General features: G+C 36.1%; 1 long non-coding RNA gene across 1 annotated transcript in view; it reads right to left on the bottom strand.

The window, feature by feature from the left end:
* Positions 1-453: 453 nt before the first annotated feature.
* Positions 454-26,503, bottom strand: part of LOC143684879 (uncharacterized) — a 47,442-nt gene continuing 21,392 nt past the window's right edge. The window contains exons 3-4 of the long non-coding RNA XR_013176234.1: positions 1,467-1,531; positions 454-595 (exon numbers count right to left, since the gene is read on the bottom strand). This is a non-coding gene — a long non-coding RNA (uncharacterized LOC143684879). The remainder of the gene's footprint in view (positions 596-1,466; positions 1,532-26,503) is intronic.

Below are 26,503 nucleotides of genomic sequence, written 5' to 3'. Positions count from 1 at the left end.
TTGTACTTTACTGTAGCTTTTTATATGGTTGGGTTAAGTCTGATATTTTATATTATTTTATATCTGTCCCATATAGAGTTTTTTTTTCTTTGCTCCTCTTACTCTGCTTTCTTTTATATTAATTGTGTGATTTTTAGTATTCCATTTTATCTTCTCTATTATCTTTTTTCAATTTTTTCAGAAGTGCTCACTCTGGAAATTACAATATCCATCATTATTTTATCACAGGCCACCTAACATATAATATAAGAACTTTATAACAGTATAAATTTATCTACCTCTTCCTCCCTTTTAGCTACTGACAATTATTTACTTCCCCATATGTTATATACCTCATAGCATACTGTTAGTACTTTTTGCTATCTATATGTAACTATCAACAGACTTTAAATAAATTAATAAAAAATAATCTTTTATATTTACCCACACATTTACCACTTCCTGTACCTTCATTTCTTTCTGTAGATTTTGGTTTGTAACTGGTATAGTTTCCGGAAAAGACTTCTTTTAGTGTTTCTTGTAGTGCATATTTACTGGCGAATTACTCCCGAATTCAAGAAATAGTGTTATATGGCCTCCTGTATTTCTGCAGTGACTTTGGTTGAAAGGGGAAAAGTAAGAAGGGGTGAATTAAATCATAAACCATCACAGGCACAATCACTAAAAAACCCAGACTTCCCTGATCAGATTTTTGAAGGATGGGAAAAGTGTTGTTAGTTTTTTCAACATGGGGTGCTGGAGAAGGATGAAATGTATCAATTTATCAATCTTGTAGCTAACAGAGGCCTATCAGTCAAAGTGAAGTAGTGCAGGTATGCGCAGCGGTTGATATCCACTCTCAGAAACCTTGCTCACTCTGCAACCAAGGGTCTTATGTTGGGGCTCACGGTTGAGTCTCTGGGAAGTCCACAAAAGCCCCAAAATTGTATGCAAATATTTTGTGTGCATATGCATTTATGCAGGGAGAGGTACAATTCTCTTTAGCTGCTGAGGTGATTATGTGGCCCAGAAGACTATAACAGTACAAAAAGCCAGGGAACCATCCGAAGAACTTGTCTCCCACCTGCAAAATTCACCACTTATTCCAGTGAGCAGATGTCAGATACACTCTCTTAGAAAAGAGAGAGAGAAAGGGGACTGAGAAACTTCATGCGTTTCCATCATCACAACCTCACTCCTGGGGAGAAGGATTAGTGCCCCAATAATCAGCAGAGGAAGATTTTAGGGTTGAAGTATGTTGGAGCTATATTACTGGTTTCCATTTATATAACAAAGAGATGATAGATCCTTCTAGTTTTTATTTTGACATAAAGAGTCTGTCTAATTTATTAATGTGTAATCATTGACATTAAGCAGCTGCATCACAGAAATAACAGGCAGAAACAATTCAAAATCTATACTATTTTCACTTTTTTTTTTCCAGCAGACTGGGACTTGAATCCTAACTCCATGGCATTTTAACTTACATTTCATGGAAGCTGAGTTCTCCCCACTTTCTAGCTCCCCCACCCTCTTCCTTCACCTTTACCCTCTGATGGAAAAAAAAGAGAGAGAGAGAAATCTTTTGATTGCCTTCTCTTATCAAAGGGTACGTCTGCAAACAGAATGAGATATAACAGACTTTAAGCATACAACTCAAGGTACCCAAAGAGAATGTACTTTTTGCAAAGTCAGAAAGAGATAGAAAATCATCGTAGAAGGAAAGGTCAGTGGCACCCTTAACGGTGGCAGCCAAACAGTTGGCAACCTAATTGGACCATTAGCTCCCAAAGCTGTAACAATAGAATGCTCCTCTGCATTTCTGAGACCTTGAAACACCCCCATGAGCCCATAGAAAGTGAAGAGCATTTCTTATATTCGATAGTTAGCAAAAAGCCCCGAATTCATTAGAGAGAAAAAGACATGATTTTAGTCAGAAAAATCAATGCCTCTGGACCTTTTGTCTACAGCTCTCGTTCCATGGATTTCACAGAAACTCAAGACAGTTGCTTCATGTGTAATCCTGAAGAGGTGCTCAGGGGACCAAGTATCCATTTTTGAATGGAAAGGTCACACCATCGGAGTTTGCAAAGATGCTTCGCTTCAGTCACCATGGTCTTTGATTATTACAAATAAAACCCATACATTATGCACATCATATATGATTATATACCATAACTCTTATAACCAAACCATATTATTTTTAAGATTATAGTTCAATGCCTATAAAACTTCTGCTAAATAACTATACTCCTGGTTTCTCCCTCAAATATGATTGAAAGCAAAAAATCAAATCAGATTATCTTTGTCATAACTCTCACATTCATTAACAGCAGGTTTTTCCCTTGAGCAATGAATTTCCCATGAAAGGAATGAATTTATATATTTGGCAGATGCATCCCTCTAGCATGACTAGAAGTACTTAAAGAGAGCATCATAAGTGAATAACCTCTGAATAGATGTTCTAGAGAAAATTACTGTGGAAACAAGTTCTTCTACCCACAGCATATAAAGAAGCTAAAAGCTCATTAAGCATGTAATCACTTATTTAAAATATATATATACATCCAGGGCAGTGCAACGGTGGCTCAGTGACAGAATTCTCACCTGCCATGCCAGAGACCCAAGTTCAATTCCTGGAGCCTGCCCATGCCAAAAAAAGAAAAAGAAAAAATTATATATATATATCCAGACTGAGTTCCTTTCTCATTACTGTAATGTATTGATGATGGGGTCTCAGACATAGGAGAAGGTCATAAGTTCATAGGTCTGAACTCTTTGCTTTAGTGATTTGAGGATGAATTGCTGCAGTCATCTTAAGGTTGTTTTGGGAAATTGTTTTTAAGAGCCAATTCTATAAAATGATAGTGTTTACAATAAGTTAAATGTGGATCAATAAATATATCCTTCAGAAAGGGAATTGACATAAGTATATATTATATATATATACATGTATACAAATATGCATATGGTACATAGATACACACATACACACACATCTGTATATGTATATATGTATAGGTATGGGTGTGCCTGTTTATATGACCTTCGCTTTTGTCCTAGCGAAGTAATTTCAGGAATTTTTCCTATAGTGATAATTGGATAAATATAAATAGATGGATATGGAAAGAAATATATTGGAACCACGTTTTCTTCATAAATAACCCCTAGATCAATGAAAACAAGAAATAAATTATGGCGCATCTCTCAAATGAATAATTTTCATCATCTGAGATAAATATGAGACTTATTTATCTTTATGAAGACATATCCAGTTTAGTTGAGAGGGAAAACAGGAGTTTAAAGAAATAATCATGTATATGAAAAAGTAGAAAGGGCATAGCCCAAATATCCCTAAAGATAAGAAGGGTCAATAGAAAAGGAGGAGTTATAACAGAGAAGACAGGATATAACAAATGAGTATGATTGCTGAATCATTACATTGATATTGCTTTTAGTCTCCAGTGTCTTAGAACAGCTAGAAAGAAAAATCTGAAATTGTGGAACTGCAACCCATATCAAACTTTGAAATATGTTCTGCAACTATTTGTTCTTGTACTTTGAAATTTAGTACTTTTTTGTACAAATGTTATATTTCACAACAAAAAATGGTTTAAAAAATAATTATGTATAATAATATGGCACTTTATAGGTAAGAGAGAAATAATGAGAAAATACACAAAAATAACTTTATTAAAATGCCAAACTTGAAATAGAGATTGTTTTTAACTTTTTCCTTCAAATATTTACCATTTTTAAAATTTTCTTTATAATTATAAATCAAACAATTAAATCTATTTTAATTTAAGAGAGGACAATTCCACATTTAGGAAGTATTCACAGCTCAAAAGAGAAAAAAATGGGACATCAGAAGATTCAAAATGCTATTCAAACCTCTGATTTTGCCAGTCTAACAGCACACAGGGTGCAAAGGTCCTTACAGTCCTGGTCAAAGCAGAGTTATCAAAATCAGTGTTTAATACACTGTGTTGAAAAAATCAACTCTCTTCTGGAGCTGTTTAGTTATCAAAGCTTTCTTTTGAGATTTGCAGCTTAGCAGCCATTCTACTCTATAATTTGTTCCTTCATTTTTCAGTGGTGTCAAATGATTTTCATTCAAATACTGGGTAGTGCTCTGTGGATTCCATAAAGAAATTTATACCCACTGAAACAAATAGATGGATTAAGATAAAGAATCTACCAGTTAAAGTAGAAAAGTTGGCACAGGGGTGATTTATGCTGTCTTGGGTGATTACTGAAATAATAAAATACAAAAAAGAGAGGAAAAACCCCATTGATGCCAGAAAACTAGGAAAGTGAAAATGATCCACGCAGAATTTTCTGCTGCAAATGGTACAGACAGGGCAGAATTGAAGAAAGACGAAAACAACTTCCCTGGGAAGGAAATAAAGGAGATGGATTAGAAGCCCAGTAATTATCCCCACTTAGGAGATACAAAAATTGCAAGTGAGGGGTACTGGGAGCACATCTGGACCCACAGGCAATTCTGAGAGATCTGGAGCTACAACAAAATGGAACATGGAGTGACAGAAGCCCTTCTCTCTGATCTCACATCGTTTCAACCATACTTCATAGAAATGATGAGAGAACATTTTCCCTACCTAACTTTGTGGTATAATAGCAGATATGAGGGAAATTCACAGACATGAAGATTCTGAAAGGAAAATTAAATTTACTGTAAATATATTTTGACTTTTCCCTATCAATTTCGATTTGGGTAAAATCCATATGCTTGAGTTCTTGTTTGAAAAGCACAGGTTGTCTTCTCTAGAAATATACATTTAAAATGATTAGCTGGAAAACAAGATGCAAAGTGGTGAAATCAATGCAGAGGTCTATTATAAAACAGATTTTCTTTGGGAAAAGGTGATAAATTCTCTGAATCACATCTTCAACAGCAACCAAGGGCCTGTGGTATATATGAAATTATCAAAGATCATCATGAAGATAAAGCAATCTCAGGTCAAGAAAGATCAAGTGGAAACAAAAGACTATGGTTGCTGAACAGGGAATAGTTGATTGAACATTCAAAAACTAACTCAAGATAGTAGAACAAATATCCAAGAAAATATCGTAAAGAGCAGGAGAAAAGTCTAAAATTCTTAAAATAAGCAAATATATAAACATATAAAATAAACAGAAAAAGAGCCAGAAAGTAATTCTATATATAATAGGGAGCCAAGAAGTAAAGAACATGGGGGAAAAACAAACCATACTCAAAGAAAATGAAAGTGCCACTCCTTCCAGTGGTTTTGCTTCTCAGAGTAAAATCAAATGCCCTGGCCTAGCCCACAATGTTACTCTTTGGACCCAGCTACACTGGCCTCATTCATTCAAGACTCACATCAAGCACCCTCCCTTCTCAAGTACCAGATAACTCAGATACTTCCATGACCTCACTTCCTTCAGGTCTCTTCCAAAACTCTCAGACCTTCCACATGTGCCACATCCTGTCCCCCAGTTACCCTCTCTCCTAAAAATCCTGCCTTACTTTTCTCCATAGCACTAATATCCAAACAAAATACTGTGTATTAATTCATTTGTTTATTTTCTGTCTCTCCTCAATTATTCTGAAGGCAGGCACTGAATTTCATTCTCTGTGGTGGTGGTGATCAACCAACCAGAGGCAATTTTGCAACCTAAGACACATTTGGTAATTTATGGAGATATTTTTGGTGTCATACCTAGGATGGGGATGAGGGGTGTTATAGCTTCTACTGATTATTAGCCAGGGATACTGCTAAACATCCAATAATGCATAGGACAGCCTCCAATAATCAAGAAATATCCAATCCAAAATTTCAATAGTGCCAAGACTGAGAAATTTGTCATATATATGCTATCTGCAGCACCTGGCACGTAATAGTCACAGAATAAATATTTGTTGAATTAATGAATGGGTTGATGAATGTATGGATGAGCAAGTAGATAAACAAATAAATAAAAGATAACTTTTCTGAGTTGTTCGTAGCCTCCAAAAACTGATAAAGGTAACTGACCATTAAAAATAATGGGAAAAAACAATATATTGACATATTCTGGCATGTTTTAATTCCAAGTTAAAAAATCATAGGCTTTGAGGTAAGGAAAAAGTTTCCAATAAATCAACAGACAAAACAAATAAATAAATAAAATCAGCCTCACATTTCTCCATAATAATAATTGCCACAAGAAAATGGATTGATGTCTAACAAAGCTTTGTGGGAAAAGACTGGGAGCCAGATGTTTCATTTTCAGTTAAATATTTGCCATGTTTGGCCATGTGGGTAGAAATAGAATGTTCTAACTTTCAAAAAGAGTAATTACTCAGAGATGCACTTTGGTTAAATGAGCAATAATTCAAGTCAAATAACCCAAGATTGGGGAGACATTGGCACGGTAGATTGACTTGGGACAATGATATCAGTTAAGCTTAGAGTAGTATAGCTAAGTAGTTTTAATATGTCTTAAAACTTAATGCAGGGAGTGCAAGGGTAGTTCATTGGTAGAATTCTCACCTGCCATGAGGGAGACCCAGGTTTGATTTCCAGGCAGTGCACATTCCAAAAACAAAAAAACAAAAAAATTCACAAATGGTGCTGCAATAACAGGATAGTCACACGTAAAAAGAATGAAATATGACTCCCACCATACAGCATACGAAAAAAAAAAGAAAATGTAAGAAATAACCCTTGAACATAAAAATGCCCAAAATCTATAAAATAAAATCTGCATATAAGACCATAACAACAAAACTGAAATGGATCATTTTAGATGTAAAAGTAAAAGCATTAAAAAATTAGAGGAACATAAAGAACAATATTTGACTAATATCAGGGAGGGAAAAAGCCTTCTAAACATTAACACAGACAAAATAATTAGAAAGGAAAAAAAATTCAAATAAGTATCTGCATAGAAACAAACTACAAAAATAAAAGGCAACTGACAAATTAGAAAACATTACTGACATTTGCATACAAATATGTGGATGAATTAATCACAGTATCCTTTAAACATTAAAAACTAAACTTTCTAAAATAGATAAGAAAAAGATGAGCACCTCAAAAGAACGCTAAATACAGGAAATAAATGCACTCATAAATGCAAAAAGGCCAGTATTCTTAAAATGTTCCATATTCACTAGCAATAATCCCATTATTTTCCCCCATACTTTTTCCTTGTAAAAGTAGAAACTTTTATCACAATTATAACAACAATTTTCAATATTATAAAGTACAAAGAAATGGGCACTCCATGCTCTTAGGATGAAAATATCTCAGAAGAAACAAGCTGAAGGGCAATTAGGTGGCATGAAGAGGAAGTTTCACAAAATTTCGAAACCTTTGATGAAGGAATTTTATTTCTGGCAATTTGTCTTAAGGAATCAATCACAGACGTTTAAAAAAGATGCATGTGCAAAGCTGTTCTTCGCAGTATAATTTATAATCGTGAAAAATTGGAAACAATCTAAAGGGTTGCCAATAAGAAATTGGTTTTTAAAATATGGAACATATAAACTATGATGAAATGCAGGAGAGTGATTAGCAGCTATATATGAGAAAACCTAAGGGAATAAGGAAATGATCAGTGAGGAAAATAGGTTCAAAATAAGGTGCAGTGTGAACCAAATTTGGCTAAAATACATGTAAATATAATGCCTGTTTTTAGGTGTGCAACTTACCTGCAGGGAAAAAGGACTGAAATTATGTGTAGCATTACATAAGTGAAGACTCTCTAAATCAACTTTTCAAGTAAAGAGCAAATTGGAATACATTACCTGTTCAATGTTGACATATTTCAAAATCATGATAAAAAATACATATGTATTAAAACAAACAAACAAAAAATATATATATATATACATATATATGTATTTATTGGCCCTAATAGGCAAATAGAACAGGGTGGAGATGCCAGAAATGGACTTATACATAAATGAAAAAGTTAGCATCTGATAAAGACGCCACCACAGTTCAATGGAGAAAAGATGGGATTTTTAAAGATATGTTGAGAAAATTGATTTATTGAATGGAAAAAAATAAAAAAGTTCTACATAATGCCATAGACAAAAGTGGTGTTTTTGAGTATATTAAAGACTTAAATGTGAAATTAAAGTTTAGAAATTAATAGAAAACAATGTAGGAGAATTTTTTTCTGACTTAAGCAGAAGAGGAGTATTTTTTAACTAAAACTTCAAATTTAGACAACATAATGACAAAAGGGAAATTTAATGATATCAAACTTAAGGAGTTCTCTTCAACCAAATATACAGGGAAAAGTTATACTGGGATAAGATACGTGTAATCTCCAAAGTCCAGTGGGTACAATATCTCAAATATGCAATAAAATCTTACAAATACTGAAGAAAAGCAATTAATCCAACTGAAATATCAGTGAAGGATATGACGATAGTTAACCTAAAGTCTAGCAAAAGACGAAAAGACGCTCAAATTGAATAATAATCAGAAAAAATACACATTACAGCAAAAAATGGCACACTGCTATACAGAAATCAGACTTGCAAAAATTAGGAAGCCGTATAATGTCAAGTGTTAGCAGGAATGGAGATACATAGAAACCAAACCACATGCACTATTCTGGAAAATGTAGATTATTGCAGACATGCTGCAGAGCAGTTTGGCAGCATTGAGACAAGTTTAAAATATAGCACTATCTGCAAAAATTTTGCTGTCAGACCTAATTTCTAAAGCTATCCTCACATAGATGTCTAAGAAAATATTATGAAGCTGTTTGTTGCACTGTTGCTTGTAGAGGGGAGGAGTTGAAGTCTCCCTTGATGTTCACCACTGCAGGATAAACAGCTAAAAAATGGTTGTGCACAAGGTAAGATACTGTGGAATAATTTGAAGCTCTGACTTAGAGATGCACAATGTGGAGGAAGCTTAAAACCATATTACTAAGTGAAATGAGAAAGAAAACAAGTTGTATCACACAATATTATTCATGCAAATTAGTACACATAAAATAACAATATGCGTTTTAGAGGAAACACGCAAATGGAAAGGATACACAGCAAATGAATTAGAGTGGTTGCCCATGAGAAAAGAGGGCTTAGAGGTGGAATAAAGAAAAGAATAAACAAACAAAAAATCTAGAAAGGTATTTTACCAGGTTGGCATATATAGTTATACAGTTGGTGCTACAAAGACACTAAATATATTAAGGTAAAATGTGGTGAAATATTCAGGTCAAGATAGTTGAAACAATGCTGCCATAGCAATATTCATATCAGGCAAAATAGAATTTAAGAGAAAAATGCATTTCTAGATATAATGTATTAATACATAATGATAAAAGTTTCATTGAATGGTATGGGTATAATCTTCGAAACTTGCATGCACAAAATAATATATCATCAAACTAAACACCAAAACATGACAGAATTAAAAGGAGAGTTTGATAAACTAACCTACAGGGAAAACTTCTAATACATTTCTTTTAGTATTTTACAAATTAAGTAAAGAAACAGAAAATCACAAAGGCTATAGAAACGTAGATAACAAGTTTTATCTAGTGGACATGTAAGAACATGGTTAAAAAATACATGTTACGGGCCATGGTGGCTCAGCAGGCAAGAACGCTTGCCTGGAATGCCAGAGGACCCAGGTTCGATTCCCGGTGCCTGCCCATGTATTTAAAAAAAAAAGAACTTATGGGATGTGGGGCAGGCCATGGTGGCTCAGCAGGCAAAGAGCACCTGGGTTCAATTCCCAGTACCTGTCCATGTAAAAAAAAAAAAGACAGAAAAAAAGAACTTAAAAAAAAAAATACATGTTACTTTCAATTAACACATGCAATAGGTACCAAAATTATGACCAATCACCAGGACATAAATTGAGTCTCAACAAATTAATTTCAGGAAAATACAAGGAACAAGGGATAATAATGAGAAAAGTTAACAAGATAGAATATGTCATATGATATTATAGTATAATTACATTATACTTATATTTTGTAATTATACTATTTTTTAACAGTAGTTACATTTATTACACTTGATGAAAGATTATTAAAGTAGTACAATAACTATTGTCCATAGTTACATAATTTTTCCCATATTCCATACCTGTTTTTTTTTATGCATGTGTTTATTTTATTACTCATCTATCCATACACTGGATAAAGGAAGCATCAATCCCACAATAAAATCTACATAGTTATACAATCATTATCAAAGATCCAGGATTACAGATCAACAACTTCAGGTGTTTCATTCCAGCTATTTTAATACATTAGAATCTAAAAAGAAATATCTATATAATGAGTTTATAGTCATTATCATTTGTTAAATCTTAATTCCTCAGTTACATCTCCTTCCACACACTTGATTATTTTCTCAATCTTCAGAAATATATGGACAATGACAATTTTAACTTCTTCATGCTGGAAAGAGGTGTTGACTTTAGGAGGAGAATAATGAAACCGTTTGATGTTCTTGGAGAGGCTGGTATCTCTGGGTTTCAGGGCTTCTCTGGCATCTGAACAATTTTTTAAGTTTCTGAAAAAAATATACCTACTAAGTAAAACTTTTATAGAATCTTAGATGTAGCCCAAGGTATTCTTTAGGGTCTTCAGAGTACTTTTGGTGGGGCCTTGGCATACTGCGGCAATTTGCAATATCTGGCTGAAGCTGGTACAAGAGCAAAATGACTTCTTGACTCTATTAGAAATCTCTTAGCCACAAAAAACTTTTATTTTGTTTCATTTCTTTTTCCTCTTTTGGTCAAGAAGGAATTCTCAACCCCATGGTGCTTGCACCAGGGTCATCCTTGAGAGTTATGTCCCTCACAGTGGGGAGGGTAACAAGTATATTTGCAGAGTTGGCTTAAAGATAGAGGCCATAATTGAGCAAAAATATTTATCTTATAATACTCAGAAAATATATTGCATAATGCTATGAAATATATTATAGAACATACATATTATAAAATATAGATTTTTATATTTATATTTTACAAAATGTAAAAATATATATTATCATAGAAATTACAGAGGATTGGCAAAGATGCAATTTACTTTTTGTAACAAAGAGTAAAAAAATCTAACAAGAATTATAAAGGAGAAATTGTCAGCACAAATAAACAATATTAGTAATAAAAAGAAACAACTATAAATGCTATGGTAATAAAAGATAAGAGGAATATTTTATGTTGTATGAAATAAATCATAGACCTCAGCTAAGTGTTCAAATTTGTCAAGTATGGGTGGGCCACGGTGGCTCAGCAGGCAAGAATGCTTGTCTGCCATGGCAGAGGACCTGGGTTTGATTTCCGGTGCAGCCCATGTAAAAAAAAAAATTGTCAAGTAATAAGCTTGTATTTCTGGTGCAATCTACCACACCTACATATTTTCCTCATTCTCCTTTCAGCAAATATTTATTAAACACCTACTATGTGCCAGGAATATTTCTAGGAGGTGGGATTCAGACTCAGAACAAACAAAAGACCCTTTCTTCATGGAGATGGCGTTCTTGTCAATGGAGAGAGTCAATAAAAAGTATGCATCAAATAGTGGTAAATATTCTAGTGAAAATAAAGCAGGGAAAAGTTACCAGGAAAAACTTCACTAAGAAAGTGATATTTGAGTAAGGACCTTAAAGAGGTCCGGGAAATTCATGTAGGTATCTAGAAAAGGAGCCTCCAGGCAAAGGCAAGACAACCTGGAGTTGGTAGGGGGCCCAAATGGGACTCACCTTGTCTAAGAACTGTGAGGAGGGGTAGAGAGCTTAGGACAAGGGAGAAAATGAGGAGCTGAGGTAATGGAGATTACATGGTCTGGGCCAGGGTTGGACTGCCATTTGTTTTCTAAATGAAATGAGTGCTGTGGTGGATTGAACTATGTACCCCCTCAAAAAACACATTCTCAATCTAATTTGCCTTCCCATGGATATGAATTCATTTGTAACCAGGACCCTTTGAACATGTATTATCAGTTAAGGTGCAGACTCACTTATGAATAGGCTCTTCTAAGATCCTATTTAGACATGACCAAACTGAATCAGGATGGGCCTTAATCCAATAACTGGAGACTTTATCAAAAACCAGAAGGCAGGGAAAGATACGGGAGGAGACCAAGCACGTCACCATGTGACGGAGGACTGCCCTAACCAGAAGGTAACTTGCCTTCAGGGAGAAAGCAACCTCACCAAACCTTGATGTTGGATTTCTACCCTCCAAAACCTGAAGACAATACATTTCTATTCTCTAATCCAGATAATTGTGTGGAATTTGGCATAGCAGTCCTGGCAAGCTAAGATAAGTATCTCCTGGGGGCTTTTGATCAGAGGCATAAAATGATATGACTTGTATTTTAACAGTATCATGCTGGCAGCTGTGCTTTCTGAAAGATTCTAGGGGGCCCGGGGTGGAAGCAGAGAGATCAGTAAGGAGGAAGTAGAGTCCATTATCCCAGAGAGAAGAAGGTGATGGGTTGGAGCACGGTGATAGACCAGAAAGTGGTGAAAGGTCCTTAGGTTCTGAATATATGTTAAGGGAAAAGCTGACTGGATTTACTGATGGATTTAGATGGTGAGAGATAAAAAAAGGCCAACAATGACTCCAAGTTTCTTGACATAAGCAAATGAAGTTGCTTTAAATGACAGGAGAGGACTGTGAGAGTAGCAGTTTGGAAGAAATGATCTGAAGCTCAGTTATGAGCAGGCTGAGATGCCACCACATCTGAGTGAAGAGCTGAGAAGGCTATAGGATATGGGACGCGAATATGTATTTGGGTTGGTAGGGCATTACATTACAACAAGTAGAAGTCAGTAGATAAGTAAGAACCAGCCAATCTGATATTGATAAGGAGAAACCCTGAGATAGGAAAAAATAAGTGAACACAAATATTAAAGTGAAAAAGTGGGATAATAAATTGTAAGACGGGGATATATTCAATTCAAAGTATTATGTGTTAAATAAGACATGCAAAGTGCCTGTTTATAGTGGCTTTCCCTCCCTGTCTCATTCTGCTTATAAGCACAGACAATGGATGAATTTACATTCTTTTTGTATGTCCTTATTTGTGTCTATATGACAAGAATCTTATTTTAACAAGATAAAGGTAAGTACTGTTTAAAATTGTCTTATAAAATATTATGATTTATTGGCATTATGTATCTAGAAAAATAAACTATTCATATCTTTGCCTTTCAGAAACAAGCCATTTATAGAAAATAATTACATGTACAACATCTTTATTTCATACTATATATCATATAATAAAACTGGAAAAATATAAGTGACCAAAAATAAAAAAACTGTTACATAAATGGAGGATATTCATTCACTGTAACATCATGCAGCCATTAAAAATTATTGCAATGACTCTCCCATATGGGGAAAATATATTTGAGCACCTATGGAGAAAACAAATACAGGGAAATACCAAAAGAATTTATGTAATGGCTAAAATTATGTGAAGAAAAACAGAGGCAAGAGGCATAGAAAGACAGTGAATGTCCTTAAACTCAAGTGCAAGGAGGGTTTCTATCACGGTAAGAAAATAATGAATTGTTCTCATTCTTTCTCTCCCCCTCTCTCTTTCTCTCTCCCTCCTTCCATCCCTCCCTCTCTCTTACTGATTTTCAAGTTGCATCTTTACAACAGATTCAATCACACAGTTTTCCAAATTAAAATGTACCATTAGTTTTAAAAGGTAAACTCCAGGCTTAGTTAGATATTTTCATGATGATGTGGCCTATCATTTGAACCTAAGTTAGACCTCACAGGAAAAGCTATATAAATAAGACTATGACATGAAACTACTTTCTCCAGGTATCAATATAAAAGTTGGGCTGTGGTTTTTTTCAATTCTACAAAAGCAAAACTAGGCTCTCAACACTAAAGTCCCAAATAACACAATAGCTTCTACATGTGTAAAACACCTCTTGAGATGTCATGTCCAGATATAGCAGTTAGATACACAAGTGAGTCTCCTTCCAGGCTTTTACTTTCCTGTGGGTAATATCCATGCCCCCTGAAAAACTTGAGCAAAACCTCTAACATTCGTATTTCCAATATAAAATCAGATGGACTTCTGGTGCTACATCCTTTACCTAAATAAAACACAGATTTCCCTTTTTATTTACATAAGTAATTCAAAACATAATAGTGCCAGGATTGAGGGAAGAGGATGAAATACAGAGAAATAAAGGGAAAGAGGAACCAATTTCATACCTGGTGTTCTTGAAAGCATTAGCAAACTCTTAAAAAATAAGGCTTTATTGGTAGCATTTCTATCACTGAAAATGGCAACAGTAAAAAAGTACAAGATGAATTCAGGCATAAATAAAAAAGATTCTGTGTCTGGCTTGAAATCATTCTGTGCGGAAACAACTAAATAATTCTTTTTAGATCCACAGTTTATTTATTTTAAAGTAAACTCTGGCTTAGTGAAAAGTCATTTTATGAAGGAAGATTTTGAATAAGAAACAAGATACAGAAGATAATAACCCATGTCCTAGAAGTAACTTTGCCAGAATAGATTTTTCCCAATTAGAAAGTGACCATCAAAGTAAATTCTCCCAGTATGTTTTCTGCTTTCTGCTCTCTATACTCCTTTTCTTTCTATTTAAGCATCTAAGAACAGAAGACCGAAGTAATGACAAGTGTGAAAATCATAAAAAAAGATTACTTCAAGGAAAGAAGGTGTGCATTAGCATTGTACATGCAGGAAAAGCAAAGATTTATTTCAAATTAGCACACAATATCATTAGTCAAGTGTGGTTGATAAAATTTGAAGTTTACTAGGAAAGCATTTTTATTTTAGGGTCTGTTCCCCTCATCAAGCCCCTGTGTTTTATTAAGGTTAACTGGGTTAAAACTTAGAAAAAGAATCTTCTTAAGGATTCAAAGTACAAACAAAATCAAGGAAGTTAGAAAATCAGACTCCCCAAAGATAGGAAATCATGGCAACTTCAGGGGTACTGAAAGTAGAGCTCAATAATAGCAATGACAATAGTAATAAGAGTTTTCTCTATTGAGTGTTTACTATGCAAAAGGTGTTATACTAAGCACTCTACAGGTATGAGATCATTCAATTCTCACAATTACCCTATGATGTATTTATTACTATCCCATCTGGGGATGAGAAAAGTGAGACATAATGAGAGTAATTACTTTGCCAAAAATTAAACAGCTGGTAGGTAGCAGGAAGTCTCATTCCAAAGATATTGTTGTTAAGCACAATGACCTAATACTTTTGATGATACCAACCAAGGGACTGGTTGCTTTCAACCATTTTTTCTATTGATGCATCACTACATTCAAGATTTGAAGTATAATGATGATACTGGGGCCTGGGGTATACCAGTAGACCATGAGTCTTCCACCTATTTTGATGCCTTTCTCTTGAGGTTTACACCAAATCTGATACTTACATGATTATTTGGTCCAATTAGCTCACTTGGTTAGAATAGAATACTAATGAGTTTCAGATAATTCTTTCATTCCTCATTGAAAAAAGAATTGATTTTCACATTGGAAAAAAAGAGGTGATAAATGATGCACACTAATCCCTGACCCCATCTAGTTGTACCTAGAATATATCACTGATCAATAAAGCAAAAGAGTTAAGGAAGAGAAATCAGGATTAGATGAGTTCCCACTATCTACCAAGCAAATCGGATACCGTGCTTTACAAAGATATTGTCATTCCATGTGCAAAATATCCCCACAAGGTAAATGCAATTATCTCCATCGAGCTGAAGGCCTTGTACTTAGAGATAGAAAGGTAGTTGCCCAGAATTGCGCAGCAAGTCAGTGGATATGTCATGATTTCCACAGTGTTCTATGATTCCAAAGCTCACACTCTCATTTCCAAATATGACTCTGTGGTACATCTGTTGCCAATTATAGGAAATAAAAGGCAAGCACTGTTGGGGAACAGTGGTGTTAACTTCTATAAGATGTCTGAAATTCTGATGTTAGCTCACCATTTTAATTTCTTCTATACAAAAAGTTGATGAAATCACCACAGAGATACATTGCAATCTTTAGCCCAGATGGTTCTAGAAAAATTCAGTGGAATGAGGAATAGCAAGTAAATTGGGACCAACTAGGGTTGGAAGTTAAGTTCAACTTCCATTTGAAATAACTACTATAACTCTACTCATCTAGTGTTCTCTGCCTTTTCCCTTGGTGCACAATACTTGCTATTTCCCTGTGCACTCTGATTAGTTCTGAGACTTTGGGATGCATTTAAATGTCAGTTTCACTTTTATTTGTTTCACTGCTTTTAGATTGCATGGTATCAACACAGACATAAACTTAAAAACCAAAACTCAGGGCAGTGCAACGGTGGCTCAGGGGCAGAATTCTCACCTGCCATGTCAGATACCCGGGTTTGATTCCCCAAGCCTGCCTGTGCCAAAAAAAAAAAAACACAACTCAAGAAAAAAAAAAAGTGTATGTAAAGGCTTCTGTATCAAAGATCCCACCTCATAAAGGGGAATGTGCAATTAAGGCTCTAACTCACAGGGTGAATCTTGCTGAGAGCAAGGAGGTGCATTGGAGCTGTAGAGACTTCAGAGGAGGTAGTGGAGTGGATTTCTACATGGCCAACAATGAAAAAGCAAAATAAGCCAAAGCTCGCCATCTGGGCTGAAGAGAAAGATACTGACTTCAAGTCAGGAGAGGGAAAAAAATGGCAATACAACATTGAAAAAAGAAGAAGTAAACATACAAATTGAGCTTATAAAAGTGCATCTTTGTCTCTCTTCTTAATTTCACTCTCCCATGGTCTTTCAGCAGGGCTTTAAAATTTTAACTATAATTAGCTGCTTTCACTACATTTTTCTGTACTTGCTTCCTCAGGTCTTCAGAGTTCTCCTGGAAAAAATGCTTCACAATGCAGTTTAGAAAGAAAGCTGCATGAAACCTCCTCCCGAAGACTTACTGATAAGGGCGCCATAAGACAACCTACAAACTGTTCTAAGACCTAGGCTGCGGGTGGGGGTGAGGGAGCCTACACAGGAACATGCCCTTGTGATGACAAGGATGGAGCTCCCGGAGAGTGTTTGTGTGTGGCATGTATTCCAGGTGTCCCCACTCCCCCAATACCCATTCCCCAGCACCCACTCCCCCAGCACCTGTGTACACCTCTTTGTGTAGGAACATACCTATTTCTGATTTACCCGTTCCCGAGGTGAACCAGATCCAGCCAACTCTGGGTTCTTCAAAAGCACACTTTTGTATGCCTGACAAATTAAAATCCATTGCCCAGGGACTCTCATCTTTAGTTTCACTCTGATGCAGTAAGGGAGTAAAAGAGTGCTCTCTCCCACTCCCAGCTCCTGGATACTATTAATAAAGAGCAGAGACTTCCACTCAGCTGAAGTCAATGAAATCACTTATTTTAGCATTTTTCCGGTCATTGTTTTAAACATCTACTCCCACTCCGCTTGTCTGTTCCTGATATCTCTGCCAGCCCCTTCTTACATCTGGTTTCTCCAGAACATTCTTTCAGCTTATCCTCTAGTCTTAGCAACTCACCCCAGGCCATCAGCTCCTTTCAGGTAATAAGAATATCTGCAACAGCACTATCCAGTGCAAATATAGTGACATCACATATCCAATTTTTAATTTTCAAGGGGCCACATTAGAATAATAAAAGGAAACAGCTAAAATTAATTTTAGTGATATATTTCATTTAACCCAATATATTCAAAATATTCAATATGTTGTAAAGCCAAATTACAGGTACTCAATAGCTACATGTGTCCAGGGGCTACCTTATTGGATAAGGAAAATCTAGAATACGCCGAACTGTCACCTTGCCAGAGGAACTTCACTTATATTCTCATAGGTGTTATTATCTCTACTTCTCCATGAGAAAGCTGAAACGTAGAGAAGTTGCATACAATTTGCAAACTGAGGTGCTGGAATTTGAACTCAGGTCTATCTGACCCCAAAGAGCATGCTCTTTGCATATCATCATGTATGTCTTTCATTCCAATAGAAACACAGCCATAGTCCCTATGGTCACTGTGGTGGTTTGAAGCTGTAAGAACCCCAGAAAAACACGTGTTTAAAGTTAATCTGTTCCTGTGTGTATGAATCCATTGTAAGTAGGACCTTTTGACGCTACTACCTCAGTTAAGGTATGTCCACCTCAATCAGGGTGGGTCTTAATCCTATTACTGGAGTCCTTACAAATGGAACGAAATTCAGGCAGACAGAAAGCCACATGCAGCAAGAGGTTGAGCTCTGCAGCAAAGGGAAAGATTAGGAGATGCCACCATGGGCTTTGCCATGTGCGGAGGAGACAAGGATCACCAGCAGCCAGCCCCAGAATGCTGGTCTTTGGGAAGAAAGCATTGCCTTGATGACACCTTGATTCAAGCTTTTTCCCTGTATCAAACTGTGAGCAAACAAGTTACCTCTGTGTAATCCAACTGATTAGTTTAAGCAGCCTAAGAAACTAAAGCAGCCTCCCACTTCAAAGATGCCCTTACCTCATCATAGTTCTGGTGACCTTTCTTCTCTCCAAATACAAACTAGGTATCAACCAACCCCTCCAAACATTCTGTTCCTGATACACACATGTGCAGAACCTAACCTCTATAAATGCATCCTAGCCAAATTCTGGAGCACTCATAGAGCAGCTTGACAAATTGGGTCTTTCACATTGACTTCCTCACATTTTCTGACTCTCCTGGGTTCTTAACGCTTGTGTCATGTGGCTTATTTTTCCACCACTCTATGGAAATATTTTGGGGAGCCTATGGTCATCTTTCCATGTCAAATCAAATGGGTATTTAGTCTCCAGTCTCCTGAGAGACTCTTTTACTTTTGAGAATGAATCTCATACTTTTGTTCATTTCCACAATAAAGAACACTCTGTCTTATGAATAAAAGGCGCTCAATGAACATTGTTTGACATTTCTTATAACTTCTTATTCACATGAAATTCCTACTATCTCTACCAAAATGCACACATTACACTGAAGGATACTTGTGACACTTCTGTCTCAATTTCCTTTAGCTGAAACTAGACCAATTAGAAACAGCAGAAGAGAATTTCTGCTTTTTTTTTTTAACATGTCCTCCACATTATAGCAGAACATCCTCATCAATCTGTCTTGGGTTCTAAGTGCAGGTACGTCTCTAAAGAAGGGTTCACTGAGGTTTTGTCTAAATAAATGTGCTATTTCTACCACATTTCTGTTATGACTTATTAGATAAATTTTGACAGAATAATGGAAAATAACAATTATTAACTATTCATACATATCATATTTTCCTTTAAAAATGCTATTCATACATATTTATAATAAAAAGGTATTCAACCTTCACCTGCCTGAAGGTTACTCTCTCATTTAACAGTAATGGAGCTCTGCATTCTCGATGAAGGGAGAGATCTCCAGTGTAACAAGGAACCTACGCAATTCTCAGTGGAAGTATCTTATGTTGAGGACTTTGTTCTTTCCTTTCATAAGAAAAATGTGTCTCCAACCACTCTCCTCTCCACATCAAAATTTCCCAGTATTTTCAACTCAGTGACTACCTACAAGGTATGTCTGTATTTGTTTCAAAGGCCGATAATTCCCTTGAATCCTTATTCTCACCCAGTCCATGCTTTTACCACATAATCTTCTTCATCTTCTTCTCAGAGCTTCAATCTACATACTTCTAAAACTATGCAGTAATCTTTTCCCTTCCCACAGAACTTTCGGTTTAAATTGCTCTCTTGAAGTACACCAAAGGACAATGGGCCTCCTGTCCGTTCTTGATGTGTTTCCTTTCTGTTTACTGAAGAGTTTTCCTTTGTGTCCCAGTGCCTTGATGAGTGCCTGGCACATTCATGGTGCTTAATACATAGCTCTGGAGTGAATAAAAAAATAAAGGATGATAGATTGAATGAACAAATGAATACTAATATTTTCAGATATTCTACAAATAAAGACTTTTGCAGCCCAATGATTTTGGGAACATCCTTACCATATCATCCTAGGGCAATGCACACTGGAATATTGAAATATCAAAGCAGACGTTCTCAGCTCAGTACAATTCCATCCAGCAAGCCATTGGAACCCAGACATAAGGACGCTTCAGTAGTAAGGGCAGAACAGGAGGAAGCTGGTAGTGTTAACATTCAAGGGAAACTTACACTCCCCTCCACAGAACACAGAGTTAATCATGTCTCTTCCTTCTTCAAGAACTGTCCTTCTCTCCCCAGGGTCCATAGAAATCCCAAACCACCTCTGACTTGGTCTCAAGGCCTCTGATATCTGAACTACCTTATGTGGTGAGGCATGATATATTGAAAATCCACTGTGTAAGTGCTAAGGTTCCTGTGCTCCCAGATTTTGCTTTTAGTCTCAACAGCTAAATCAGGACCCAGATAAGCAAAGCTGAGGAACAGATCTGTTCAAATTTGGATGGTCTGGCTATAAAAGCATTAATTTACTTTTTTCCAACACAGATAAACAGAATACATGTGCATGGTACATATATTAATGCTGTTTTGTACCCCCAGAAAAGACCATGTTCTTTTAATCTATCCCTGATGGTGCAGACCTATTGTGGGTGGGACCACTTGATTAGTTGTTTCAATTGAGATGTGACCCAACCAATTCAAGGTGGCCATTAATCCTTTACTGGAGCCCTTTCTGAGAGGACAGAGAACAGAAAAAGTACAGAGAGCCTGGAGAGTGACAAGCCCTGGAGATGCTAAGACAAGATTCACAGAAGCACAGAGAGGAGACTATTTGAATCAGAAGCTGAAAGCAATGAAACTGGGGAGTGAAAGACCAGCAGATGTTAGCAATGTGCCTTGCTATCTGATAGAGGAACCCTGGATGCCAGCAGCCTTACTTCAGAGAAGGTATCGTCCTGTTAATGCCTTAGGTGGGACATTTTCATGGATGTAAATTTGCAAACTAATAAATCCCCATTGTAAATTCCAGCCCATGTGTGGGTACATATATTTGTGTGTATACATACAAATATTGTACATATAAAAAAAAGCATCAGTGATTAATATTCTTACAACTCCATGTTTATTCCCACATCAATTATTAGCCAGTCCTTTTGACACTAGTAGGGTCCTAATAGATGCTATCCATTTTTAAAGGAAGCTGAAAATATAAAAATCTGATCTTACTACCCATGAGGCTTAATTCTTTCACAGATAAAGGGTCTATTGATTTTAGTCTATGCAGTGAACCGAACAATTCTAATGTTCCATTGATAGTTAAGGCACTAAAGAAATATACTACAAAAGTGCCAGAAATTTGATCAATTTAAAACAAAAAGCTAGGCAATGAAAAGAAAACGGTAGCAATGTCAGGTGGGCTGTAAGTCCCTTTACTTCTAAGTGATGTTACAGGGAGGGTCATGGTGTCTTTACTTTTAAGAATGTAAATCATAAATATATGTTTTGTTGTTGTTCTCTACTCTATTTTCAGATCATGATCAAACACAAAGATACTGAGGGAAAGGGGAAAGGGGTGAGGGGCCGGGAATATAGGAAAGGCAGAAGAAAAAGGGGGAGGGAAAGGAAGAGGGAGGGAGAGAAGTCTTCAGTAAGAAGAAATTGCATTTCTTTCAGTCACAATAAAATACTAGATAGTAACTCAGGAAATAAAGACTCTACAGTGATATGATCAAGACAAAAGATTTTAAACAACATGATGAATCTTTGTAGTTGAATGCTGCTCCACGCAAGGCTGGTTTAAAAGAAAATGAGGGAGACAGTACATTTATTTTTCTCTCAAAATGTACTTTAATTCTTTCAATTAATTGATTCGAATGACACTTGTGGATAACTAATGAGCTACAGATGTCCAGCTCCAAAATTGCAAGCCAGAAAAACATGGCTTATCGGTCCTTTTCAAGAAAAGACAGGATTTTATCGCCCTTTCTTTTCTCATAAACTCTGCTGTCTCTGTGAAATATCTTTGGCTCCATCTTCAGAGAAGTGAAATGTGTGCAGCCTTGAAGGAGGAACACTGATCTGTGAAGGCACAGACTCATTCATCAAAGCAATTCCACACCTGCTTTTCTTTGCATCAGAAACCAAAGTCCTAGATTTCTTAGGCTGTAAGATGCAAGAATATATTTCTAAGCTCTGCTTTTCAATGCTAGTGTTGCTCTTGCAAGTTGATAATATACTTATTTCCAAGGTAAGTGCACAAACTATTTGGAAAGGAATCATGCCATGGCGGATATTGGTTGTACAACACATGAACCCTTGAGAGTTGACTCAAGGGTTTTAGAGGCAAAAAATAGCAAGGCCAGTTATGGTGGGTGGATGGTTAGCTCAAAGTACTAAAATAATTCTGCATGCTAATTAGTCAGCTTCAAATGCTGGAGGCTGAACTTCAGAAGCACACTCAGACTGGGAATTAGAAGTTTAGATTCTAATTTGGCTCAGAGTGCACCAATGGCTAGCTAGATGACCTGCTGGAGCACAGACTAACCAGGATGAAACACTTAGCAATGAATAAGCAGGGTGAGTGCTGAGTTTCCATCAAGGATGACAATCAAAACTTCAGGTGTCTGTATTCTGTGCCACTCTCAGACATGAGACAATTTGGCTGATCTCTTGACAGCTTGAAGTCAACCCTACCAAATAGGTGGGGTCCAATTCACTGTTACAAGGTTAGCCTGGCTTTTAGTGGTACCTTGTATAACAAACTAGGGAGCTTTTATAGGATATCTTTAAAAGGTCATTCCATGGTGATTCAATGGATAGTCACAGGAAATAATGAAATGCCCCAGAATTTCGTTAGTAAGGATGCCTTACTATTTTCAATAACTGAAATTAAAATCCAAGTAAATCAATACTTACATTATTTATGCTTTGCAATAAAAATTAATTAAAGCTACTTAAGTTTTTAACAATGGACTGGGGAACAAAATTGAGCAAGTTCAGATTTAGCAGGCCATTAATCGAGCTCTTGACAAAGATCTGAATGAAAAACAAATTAATTGCTTCTGGATTTGAGTTCACTTAGCCTTGCTGTCTACAAGGGGAATCCTAAGAACCCCTTTTTTTGTCTCGGTATCTTTCTGCCCCTAAAAAAACAGATTATTTTAAAAGCTTTATTAAAAGCTCTTGGAAATGGCAGGTGGTATTAGGTTTGTTTTTAATTTTTCAGCTGCTTCACCATCTTTTGAGAATGTCAATGGTGGCAAATGCCAATCACGAAGCTTGAAAAGGGGGAAGCATTAGTCACAGGATGTTTAAGTCACTTTTAGCTCCAAATTTTCCTCTAAAGCTGCCTAGAAAATACTCTGGTTCTATTTTAAAGATCCTTTGCATTTACAAAAGACTATGGCGCATGCTTGCTGCTGGCTGCTGTGAAAGAAGGTTCAAATTCTGGCCAACTGCTGCTTTCAACTGGTCCTTGAGCAAAGAATCTATTTTGAAATTCAGATAGTAACTTGGGGAAAATAAGGCATACCCTAAAATTTAGAAAATAAATTCAGTTTATTGCCTAACATTCTACATGCAACAGTGAATATGCCTAGGGAAAAGGTAAAGTTCTGGTATCAGTACAACATTTAAGAATTTACATGCTATGTAGATTAAAGGCAGTATCTCTCCAATGAAGTTGTGTTTACTGGTACAGAAAACATTGCCACAGTTCATACATCAGAATGCTCCTGGCTCTTGCCAAGATGAATAAGAGTGTTTATCTAAAAATTCACTGCAATGTGTGCGGGGGTGGGGGAGGATGCAAATTAAATCTCACAGTCACATCAGGTTTACTTCATAGCTTTTTTTTTTGTCTCTAATCAACACAGCTTCTCCTAGAGAAAATTTGCAATTGAATTCAGGTTAGATCTACCATTCTTACTTAACTGTCCATTTTTACTCCCTCACCACATTCAAGACCTGCCAAAAATACATCTTTTATTTCATAGCAGCCTGGTCGCCCCTAGTACACAAGGACCACCAGCTTATTTCAATTTACTGCTTGGACTTTCTGTGGCTTTCATTTAGCAGAGCTGCGTGATTGCTTATGATATCCTTTATATTGCCCTTATGATGATTAGCACCATGTAATGCTAAATACATCCTCCTTACCCTTACACTTGTAATTGCACGCTCGATGGCTGACAGCTCCACTGGAATGGAAACATGATTAGACAAGGGACAATGAATATCAAGTTTGCTGCTTTATCCATAGAACTTAGAATGCCATAGGAATGTGAAAAGGCATTTGTTGAGCTTATAGAGGAGTAAATCATGAAATTGAGTTTTTTCTTGATTATACTGTAATATCCTTGAGATTAATAACTATATATAATAGCTTATATAATTTTTGTGACCCACCCAAACCAGTACAGTATTTTGTGATACTGTTTGCCCAGAAAATGATTTTCATTAGCTTTTTGATCGAAATTATTTTTCTCATAATATTCTACTTTTGTTTTTTGTCCAAAATAGTTATTCCAATACAGTAGTTCCTGCTGTCATAAATCCCTTCCATTTGGAAGTGACCCTAATCATCCATGGTATTTGCAACATGAAAGGTTATTGAAGTACAAATTTAATCTCAGTATTTGGAAAACAGTAAGCAAGCTTGGTGTCCACATCTGAATGTGGCTTTGTTGTTCTTCTTATTTGATGAGTCCTCAGCCAGTTGTTCCAACAAATGTGGAGAAGACAACCAAGGTGATATTTGCAAATTTGTTCTGGAAGGTCTGAAAATTTCAAGGTCCTAGTTCAGTTTGCCTGAGTATAACAAAACACAAACAAACAAAAACTACATTCTTCTGTGAATAATTATTTTCAGTTCTTTATTATCTAAGAGGCACATGTGAATCACTTTCCTCACCTCCAATGAATGGAATTTCACATGTAATGGCATGTGTAGATCAAATTAACATAAAATCGTGACTTATGCTGTTGTTCACAATTAAATAGATAAATTCCATAGGAAAAAGTTCCCTAAGGCCCATTAATGTATATGCCAGTAATCAAAGGGAATTTGGATAATTCAGATAGTATTGGGCTGGTTTACTTTTGTGCAGGGTTTCTCAGCCACAGCACTATTGACATTTTTGGCCCAGAGAGTTCTTTATTATGGAGAGTGTCCTGTGCATTGTGGGATATTTAGCAGCATCCCTGGTTTCTACCCATTAGGTGTCAGTATCAGTCCCCAGTTATAACAACTAAAAATGTCTCCATTTATCACCAAATAGTTCCTGAGGGAGGAAGTGCTAAGCACCCTCAGTTGAGAAGCAACTTGAAGAAAAGGTGCTAAATAAATTATGCCATAAATAAAACAGGTAACAAACTCTATTAAATACCTTAAAAATTTGCTACTATTTTTGCACTACTGCTATCCATTTCCAACTAATCGACAAAGAAAGCCTTAAGATCACGACATAGCAAACCTCTTCCAGAACAGTCACTGTACTAAAAAGTTATAAAATTGCATTTTTAATATTCCATAACTGAGTCTAGTTTCTGATATATACTGGACCCCTCAGTGGTCATAATGTACCTACTATATCTACTAAACTTTGTCATCTACTTTCTATAATAATTTTATTTAATCCTCTCAAAGAGTTTGCAAAGTAAGTATTATAGGCCCTTTTCTACAAATAGAAATTTACAAAGACTTGAAGATGTTATAAATCTGTCCTAGGTTGCACAGCTAGGGATAGACCAAGGGGTCTATATTAGAGTTTAATATTATCTGATTTGGAAATCTGTGCTCTATCATTTTTCATCACATAGCTTCTATTAACCTCTATTGATATGTGGTTCATTAAAGTGGAATGAAATGGACTGACAAATGTCTTGAAATTAAGTTTGGAAGATGTTAATGAAAACCAAGATATATAGCAGGCCATGAGGCAACACTGGTGCAGTTGGTTTTGCTATCAACCTCTGCTCAAAGCCCTGGTGGCCGCTTCAGCACCAGTGGCCTTTCCACTGCCACTTACCTTCCATTAGGTCTCTGTCATGTGCTCTACCTCTTCAACTTCTCTCCAAATTTGATCACAGGAGAAACAGCATTTTATAGCAGGAAAAAAAAACAAAAACAGACTTCTACTTCTTCTATTTACAGAAACCCTGATTCTACCACTTAAAAGTAAGTGACCAGAAGCTATTTACTCAATCTGCTTTTTTCACAGGGTTTATATAACTATGTAATTCTCCCCTAAAGCACATGTGAAGCCCCCTTCACTCTGGAGATGCCCAGCCATGTCAGTTTCCTCAGGTAATTCCCTGAGGTGGGAAAGGGTTTTCTCAAGTACTTTATACTGAGCAGTTAAAAATAGTTGATGCTTCCTTTTCCCTCAATATCCTTCTTTTATTTGATTTTAACATGATATTCTTACTTTAACTGAATTATGCATTTCCAGTGGAGGAAGTGAAAATGACACCAATAAAAGAAAATTATGGAGGAATGCAATTGTTAAGGAGACACTCTTTCCAGCATCCCTCAATCATAACCATGCAGGCAATCCCTATGCCAACTCTTTGTACCCTCAACCCTACTCACAGGCCTAGGTTTCCTCCTTTATTATAACTGTCTTGG

The sequence above is a fragment of the Tamandua tetradactyla genome, chromosome 1 (assembly GCF_023851605.1).
Source record: "Tamandua tetradactyla isolate mTamTet1 chromosome 1, mTamTet1.pri, whole genome shotgun sequence".
Lineage (NCBI taxonomy): Eukaryota > Metazoa > Chordata > Mammalia > Pilosa > Myrmecophagidae > Tamandua > Tamandua tetradactyla.
The sequence above is the reverse complement of the archived record's forward strand: the minus strand, read 5'-3'. Positions and strand labels throughout refer to the sequence as shown.